This window comes from Ursus maritimus (genome assembly GCF_017311325.1).
Source record: "Ursus maritimus isolate PB19 chromosome X unlocalized genomic scaffold, ASM1731132v1 scaffold_X1, whole genome shotgun sequence".
In the NCBI taxonomy this organism is placed as follows: Eukaryota; Metazoa; Chordata; class Mammalia; order Carnivora; family Ursidae; genus Ursus; species Ursus maritimus.
Window position 1 is genome coordinate 98,864,017 of NW_024423319.1, and position 7,252 is coordinate 98,871,268.

Consider the following 7,252-nt stretch of genomic DNA (forward strand, 5'->3'; position numbering starts at 1 on the left):
ACGTCACTAAGGCTGACTGACTGCCTATTTTTTTTAGGATTTTTATGCTTTCAGGTCTCACATTTAGGTCTTTAATCCACTTTGAGGTTATTTTTGTGTATGGTGTAAGAAAGTGGTGCAGTTTCATTCTTTGGCATGTAGCTCTCCAGTTTGTTTGTTTTTTTTAGCACCATTTATTGAAGAGACTGTTTTTTTTTCCCCATTGTATATGCTTGCTTCCGTTAGTGTAGATTAATTGACCATGTAAGCCTGGGTTTCTTTCTGGGCTCTATGTTCTGCTTCATTGATCTTATGTGTCTATTGTTTTACATTACCATACTGTTTTGATTACCGTACCTTTGTAGTATAGCTTGAAATCTGGGATTGTGATATCTCCAGCTTTGTTCTTCTTTCTCAAGAGTGCTTTGGCTATTTGGGGTCTTTTGTGGTTCCATACAAATTTTGGGATTATTTGTTCTAGTTCTGTGAAAAATGCTGTGGGTATTTTGATAGGGATTGCATTGAATCTGTAGATTACTTTGGGTGGTGTGGACATTTAAATGATACTAACTATACCACTCCGTGAGCCTGATGTATCTTTGCGTCTGTTTGTGTCATCTTCAGTTTCTTTCATCAGTGTCTTACAGTTTTCAGAGTATAGGTCTTTCATCTCCTTGGTTAAGTTTATTTCTACATATTTTATTCTGTTTTGATGCACTTGTAAATGGGATTTTCTCACTTTGTTGTTAGTGTCTAGAAATGCAACAGACTTGTGTATATTTTATATCCTGTAACTTTACTGAATTCATTTATTCTTTTTTTTTAAAGATTATTTATTTATTTATTCGATAGAGATAGAGACAGCCAGCGAGAGAGGGAACACAAGCAGGGGGAGTGGGAGAGGAAGAAGCAGGCTCATAGCGGAGGAGCCTGATGCGAGGCTCGATCCCAGGACCCTGGGATCACGCCCTGAGCCAAAGGCAGACGCTTAACCGCTGTGCCACCCAGGCGCCCCTGAATTCATTTATTCTAATAGTTTTTTGGTGGCATCTTTGAGTTTTTTTCTATATGGTGTCATGTCATCTGTGAATAGTGACAGTTTCATTTCTTCCTCACCACTTTGGATGCCTTTTATTTCTATTGTCTGATTGCTTTGACTAGGACTTCAGTACTACGTTGAGAGGGGACATCCTTATCTTGTTGCTGATCTTACGGGAAAAACTCTCTTATTCTGCATTGAATGTACTGTTTTTCATCTATGACCTATATTATGTTGAGTTACCTTTCTTCTGAACCCACTTTGTTGAGAGTTTTTTATTATAGATGCATGTCAATTTTTTTTCCTCCATCTGTTGAGATGATCATGTACTTTTTATCCTTTTGTTAGTGTGGTGTATCACGTTCGTTGATTTTTAGATATTGAACCATCCTCACATCCTTGGAATAAACCCCACTTGATTGTGGTGAATGACTTTTTCGGTGTATAGAATTTGGTTTGCTCATATTTTGTGGATGAATTTTATATCTTTGTTTATCAGGGACACTACTCTGTCATTTTTAAATTTTTTTTTTTAAGAGATTGTGGTAGCAGAGGTGACAGGGAGAGGGAGAGAATCTTAAGTGGACTCCATGTGGAACCTGATGCGGGGCTTGATGTCATGAACCTGAGATCATGACCTGAGTTGAAATCAAGAGTCGGATGCTTAACCAAGTGAGCCATCCACGCACCCCTATAATTTCCTTTTATTGTAGTGTCTTCATCTAGTTTTGATATCGGGGTAATGCTTGTCTTATAGAATGAATGTGGAAGTTTTCCTTCTATTTTTTTGAATACTTTGAGAAAGTTAGGTGTTAACTCTTTAAATGTTTGGTAGAATTTACCTGTGTAGCCATATGGCCCTGGACTTTTTTCGAAGGGGGGTAGTTTTTTTAATTATAAATTCAGTTTCATTACTAGAACTAATCACTTTGTTCAAATACTCTATTCTTCCTGATCCACTCTTGGAAGATTGTGTATTTCTAGGAATTTACCCATCTTTTTTACGATGCCCAATGTTTTGGCACATAAATTTTTTGTAGTAGTCTCTTATAATCCTTTGTATTTTTGTGGCATCAGTTGTTACTTCTCCTCTTCCATTTTTCTTTCCTTTTCTTTCCTTTTCTTTTCTTTCTTTCTTTCTTTCTTTCGAGAGAGCACACAAGGAGAGGTGGGTGGATGGGCAGAGGGGAAGGGAGAGAGAATCTTAAATAGGCTCCATGCCCAGTGTGTGCTTGATCTCATAATCCTGAGATCATGACCTGAGCCGAAATCAAGACTTGGATACTTCACTGACTGAGCCACCTAGGTCCCCCTCTCCTCTTTAATTTTTGATCTTATTTATTTGAGTCTTCTTTTTTTCTTGATGAGCCTGTCTAAATGTCTGCCAGGGTTTTTATCTTTTTTATCTTTTCAAAGAACCAGCTGTTCACTGATCTTTTCTATTGTGTTTCAGTCTCATTTTCATTTATTTCCACTCAGATTTTTACTCTTTTCTTCCTTCTAGTAACTCTGGGCTTTGTTTGTCCTTACTTTTCTACTTCCTTCAGGTATAGAGCTTTTTCTTGGTTTTTGAGATGGGCCTGTATCACTATAAACTTCCCTCTTAGAAGTGCTTCTGTTGTGTCGCAAAGATTTTGAACTGTTGTGTTTTCATTTTCATTAGTCTCCAGGTATTTTTAAATTTCCTCTTTCATGTCCTTGTTGACAACATTGGTTGGTTAGTAGCATATTTGTTAGCTTCTGCCTGGTTGTATTTTTCCAGTTTTTGTTGTTGGCTGTGGTTACTGATGTCTAGTTCCATATCATTGTCATTAGACAACATGTTTGATATGATTTCAATCTTCTTAAATTAATTGAGACTTGATTTGTGGCCTAACATGTGATTTATCTTGGAGAATGTTCCATGTGCACTTGGAATGAGTCATGTACTCTTCTGTTTTGGGATGGAATATTCCGTATATGTCTGGCCCATCTGGTCTAATGTGTCATTCAAAGCCAGTGCATCTTGATGGGTTTTCTGTCAGTGATTTATCCATTGATGTAAGTGGAGTGCTCAAGTGTCTTACAATTACTGTATTATTCTGTTTCTCCCCTTTTGTTTGTTAACATTTGTTTTATATATTTAGGTGCCCTGATGTTGGGTGTGTATTTGCAATTGTAATATTCTCTTGTTGCATTGATCCTTTTATCGTTACATAATGCCCTTTGTCTTTTGTTGCGGTCTTTATTTTATTTTTAAAATATTTTATTTATCTGAGAGAGAGAGCGTGCCCGAGAGAGAGCACAAGCACGGAGGTGGGGAGAGAGGCAGAGGGAGGGGGCAGAAGTGGACTCCCTGCTGAGCAGGGAGCCCAATGTGGGGCTCGATCCCAGGACCCCGGGATCATGACCTGAGCCGAAGGCAGACACTTAACTGACTGAGCCACCCAGGCGCCCCACGGTCTTTGTTTTAAAGTCTGTTTTGTCTGATGGAAGTATTGCTACCCAAGCTTTTTTTTCTTTTCTTCTTCTTTTTTTTTTTTTTTCATTTGCATGGAATGTTTTTCCCTCTCTTCATTTTTAGTCTGTATGTGTCTTTTTGTCTGAAGTTAAGTCTCTTATAGGCAGCATGTAGATGGGTCTTGGGTTTGGTTTTTTTTTTTTTTTTTATGCATTCAGTCACCCTGTGGCTTTTGATCAGATTTAGACCATTCACATTTAAAGTAATTATTGATAGGTATGTACTTACTGTCATTTTGTTAATTTTTTCTGATAGCTTTTGTGATTATCTGTTTCTTTATTCTCTTGCTCTCTTCCCTCATGATTGGTGACTTTTAGTTTTATGCTTGGATTCCTTTCTTTTTATTTTTGTGGTGTATCTCTTACATGTTTTTGTGTTGTAGTTACCTTGAGATTCATATATAACATCCTAAGTAAATAGCAGTCTGTATTAAGTTGATGATTGCTACAGTTCTAGCATATTCTAAGGGGACTGCATTTTTACTTTCCCATCCATCTTTTATGTATGTTTTACATCTTTTTATTTTGTGACTCCCTTAATTTTTTAGATACAAATGATTTTACTGCTGTTGCCTTTTAACCTTCATACTAGCAGTGTAAGTGATTGATGTATTATGTTTGCCTTTACTCTTGAAATTTTTTCCTATCATTGTTTTCTTACCTCTTGTCATGGCCTTTTCTTTTCCACTTAAAGAGTCCCTTTAGCATTTCTTGTAAGGCTGGTTCAGTGGTGATGAACTCCTTTAACTTGTTCGGGAAACTCTGTCTCTCCTTCGATTTTACATGATACCCTGTAGTGCGGAGGATTGTTGGTTGTCAGCTGTTTTCCTTTTAGCACTTTGAGTACATCTTGCCACTCTCTTTGGGCCTGCAGAGTTTCTGCTGAAAAATCAGCTGATAGCCTCATGGGTTTTTTTGTTGTGCATAACTGTTTGGTTTCCTCTCGCTGCTTGTTAGATTTTCTCATTATCTTAAATCTTTGACCTTTTAATTAGTACGTGTTTTGGTATGGGCCTTTTTGGGTTCATCTTATTTGGGGCTCTCTGCTTCTTGAACCTGGATGTCTCTTTCATTCCGAAGGTTAGGGAAGTTTTCAGCTATTATTTCTTCATACAAGTTTTCTGCCCCTTTCTATCTTAGCTCCTTCTGAGATCCATATTATAAGAATGTTAATTTGCTTGATGTTGTCACAGAGGTCCCATATCTGTCTTCAGTTTTTAAAATTGCTTTTAGATGCTCAGCATGCGTGTTTTTTGTTCCCCTGTTTTCTGGATTGCTCCTCCGTTCTTCTGCATCCTCTAATCTCTTGTTAATTACCTCTAGTATGTTTTTAATTTCAGTTATTTTAGTCTTTAGCTCAGATTTTTGTTAAAAAAATAGTGTCTTTTTGTTGAAGTTCTTAGTGAGTTCATCTACTCTTCTCTCAAGTCTGGTGAGTGACTTTATGATCATTACTTTGAAATCTTTTTCAGGTAGATGGCTTATCTCATTTTGGTTTAGTTTCTTGAAAATTTATCTTACTTTGTTCAAAGCGTATTCGTCTGCCCCCTTTTTAAATTTGATTTTCTGTATTTGTTTCTATGAATGAGGTGAAAGAGCCGCCTCTCCCAGTCTTAGAGGAGTGGCCTCGTGTAGACACATCCCCTGTGCAGACTGTGTATTCCTCGCACGTTTGGGTAGCTGGCTGCCTGGAGCTGTAATCCATGTGGTCTCTGGGTCCCGGGGCACTCTGCAGTGGGGCTACCCTAATGGGAAACTGAAGCAGAACCTGGCATGTGTGGAGGTTTCTCAGGGGGCTTTGCACTGTGCCCCCTTGGTGAGATTACTGGAGCTGTATTGAATGTAGGCTAGGTGGGTCCTGGTGTGCGCCCCACTGGGACTACCCTGCTTGGATGCCTGGAGCTGGTGTGTGCTTGGGGCCCAGGACTAGCTGAAGTAACAGGCTGTCTAGAACACCTGGTCCCTGCTTCTGTGTGGACTATCAGGGTGGGAGGGGGAAGGTAAACAGTGGCACTCACCAGCACCTCTGACCCCAGGGAGACTTCCAGTAGTTACCCCACTGTTTGGTGGATGTTCTGGGGTTAATGGTTTTCCTTCACTTACAGTCTAGTTACCCTTTAAGTTGCAGCATATTTTCTGTGCCCTGGGCAGGTGAGTCTGTCAGCGATATCTTCCCCTATTGTAGTTTGTGGCGTCAAGGTGGGGTTGCCCTTGTTACCCTGCATCTCTTTCTCTTGCTGTTCTGATTGAGGTCCCTCTAGCCTTGTATTGTGCAGAAGGTGTTCCGTCAGCCCCCCATTCGGGAGGAATTGATCTATATGTAGGCGTAAATGTGGTGTGTCCATGGGAGGAGATGAGTTCAGAGCCTTCCTATGCTGCCTTCTTAGACCCATCCGGACATTTTTTATTTGTAAAATATTGATTATAGTTCTCTACATTGCCCCCAAGTAAGGGTATGATTTAAAGTTTCAAGGCTTTTTTGCAAGATAAAGATTTGGTGTGGAATGACCCTTATGTGTGTGGTTTAGACCATGTAGCTTACAATCATGGTTTCCATGCCTCTTAAGATGATGCAGGTGTTTACTTCTCAGACTTAAAAACATCTGACCATCAAATGGTGAACACAACAGAAATGAGATTGTATGGTATACACTACGTTTTTCCCCTTTAAAAAAATGGGAAATATGTGCAGTTGAACCCTTGAACAGCATAGGTTGGAACTCTGTGGGTCCACTTACATGCAGATTTTTTTTTTTTAAAGATTTTATTTATTTATTTGACAGAGATAGAGACAGCCAGCGGGAGAGGGAACACAAGCAGGGGGAGTGGGAGAGGAAGAAGCAGGCTCACAGCAGAGGAGCCTGATGTGGGGCTCGATCCCATAACGCCAGGATCACGCCCTGAGCCGAAGGCAGACGCTTAACCGCTGTGCCACCCAGGCGCCCCCACTTACATGCAGATTTTTAAAAATAAATACAGTACAGTGCTATAAATGTTTTTACTTCCTTATGATTTTCTTACTATTTTTTCTCTAGTTTATTGTAAGAGTACAGTATATAATACATCATTTAACATACAAAATACATATTAATCAACTGTTTATGTTATCAGTAAGGTCAACAGTAGGCTGTTAGTAGTTAAGTTTTGGGAGAATCAAAACTTAAATACGGATTTTCGACTGCACTGGGGTTGGTGCCTGTAACCCCTATGTCATTCAAAGGTCAGCTGTATTAAAACGTGTATCAGTTCATTGATCCTTGATGCTGCCAGTTAATTTATGATTTCATTATTTCACTAGTTCCCTTATTTATATGTGGGTGCTCAACTTGAGTAGTGCCGGTGAGATTGGATGTTAATTTTCTGCACTCAAACTGTACCCTCAAATCCTGCCATCTTAGCACCTCTGCCGGTGGCATCAGAAATAGGTGAAAGCCTCGCTATTTAGGTCTGGCTAATGATGGGCCAGCAGCATCATCTTTTTAATTAATTAATTTTTCTTCCCAGATTTTATTTAAATTCAAGTTAGTTAACATACAGTATAGTATTGGCTTCAGGAGTAGAATTTAGTGATCCATCACTTGTATACAACACCAGTGCCCATCACCACAAGCGCCCTTCGTAATGCCCCATTACTCAGTAGCCCATCCCCCCACCCATCTCCCCTCCAGCAAAGCATCATCATTAAAAACAAAGGATTCTGCGTTTCCATTTTTGTTTGCTAAGTTATTTCCTTTA